This window comes from Myotis davidii, unplaced genomic scaffold (genome assembly GCF_000327345.1).
Source record: "Myotis davidii unplaced genomic scaffold, ASM32734v1 scaffold362, whole genome shotgun sequence".
In the NCBI taxonomy this organism is placed as follows: Eukaryota; Metazoa; Chordata; class Mammalia; order Chiroptera; family Vespertilionidae; genus Myotis; species Myotis davidii.
This window is the reverse complement of record NW_006297152.1, coordinates 3,426,667-3,428,274: the sequence shown is the minus strand read 5'-3', so window position 1 is coordinate 3,428,274 and position 1,608 is coordinate 3,426,667.

Below are 1,608 nucleotides of genomic sequence, written 5' to 3'. Positions count from 1 at the left end.
CAGAAATCAGGAGCTTCAAAGCCATCAGGAAATCCCAGCCCAATGACCTTCATTTGCTCATGCACTAACAATTCACAACACCATGCATTTTTCCAATGCACTTTTCTTCTTTGGCAAGACTTGTATGCTCAAATGAGGCAATGTCTCATTTTCCCTGGAGGTATTCTGATTTTAACTCTGCTCTTCCTGACATACCTTCAAAGTTCCCTCCCTAACAAAGAATGAGGAGATGAAATTGAACAAGACTAGAGGATGCAGTCAAGGTCACCCAAATCCTTCCTGGGCACTAACTCTCTCTTATCTCTTCTGTGTAATAATCTAATTTCAGAATTACAAAGGTAACACATGCTCTGATCACATGAGTACAGCGTCTGCATCAACAATAACCATGACCCTGAGGTCTTCTTCAAGCAAGCTGATTCCTCTCATGGCTGGTCTTCCAGTGATTCCTGTAGATGGCCAGGCTTCAACATCAGGTGTTTTTCAGTGAGATAAAATCTTACAAAATAAGTGCCAGAAACATGTTTTGCTAATAACTCAAAGCAAGCACCGTCACACTATGTTCTACATGGTTCTTTCAGTCCCCTGCACGCTGGTGAAAAAAAACAATCCTCTAGCCAAATGCGTTAAGACTAAGGTAGGCTTAGTTGAGCTCTTTCACTAATATAAACAAGTCATCCATCTTGTCCCCATTTTACATAAACAACAGCCAAGAGATACTTGACCACATTTTATCCACTTGACAGTATGGATTGTGGGTGACCTTCTAGCTCCAAAAACCCCAGGGCAGGAATCTGCAGAATCCATGCCACTGCGCTCAACTGCCCCGACTTGATATCCTTTTCAAATGTGTTTCAGTGTTGTGGTGGCTAAAAGCAAATATGGAATAGGAACCCTAAATACGTGTTTTCTTCTTGGAAAAAGATCTAGGGGGCCAGACAGAGGTAGTAGGAAGAAATGAGCCATTTCTTAACAGAAGTCGGGTTTCAGGCCAGAGTTCTATGCCTCATTTAGAAACTATTTCTAAAACCAGGGAAACATTCAATTCTAACCAAATGTTAGGTAGTGGCTGCGGGCAAGGTTGTGGAGAGGGAAGGCAGCGAGGCCGAGTACCACCCAGGAGATAAGAGTCATGATTTCCTGCAGTTTCACTTCAGTTCAGGTTCTTCTCTTCTGCCTCACACTCTTTTCTGAGTCACCACATCTCTGAAATTCTCTCAAAATGAGTTTCTCCTCCCTCTCGGTGACTTTGGCAACAGTTACAAAACATATTCGTGTTCCTCTTTTGCGTCCCCTGTTCTCCGGGGAGGGAAAGGAGCCCTACAACCTGGGCGCACTATGGCATTGTCCCTTCTGCCTCTGATGAAACCGTCCCCCCATGGACTCTTTGAAGTTCAAGTGAAACCCTGGCCAAGGCCGCGTTTCAGAAAACCAAGCCAGCATGACCAGGAGGGAAATTCTGCTCCAGGGGCCGGGAATCCCCAGGGAAATCTCTAGAAACCAGGGATATCCCCGGTTTCTGCGCGGCAAGCTCAGAAGGAAGTGCTGGGCCTGGAGGGACAGGTGTTTCTGGACGGAGGGCAGCCCAGACACACACACACCCCAGCG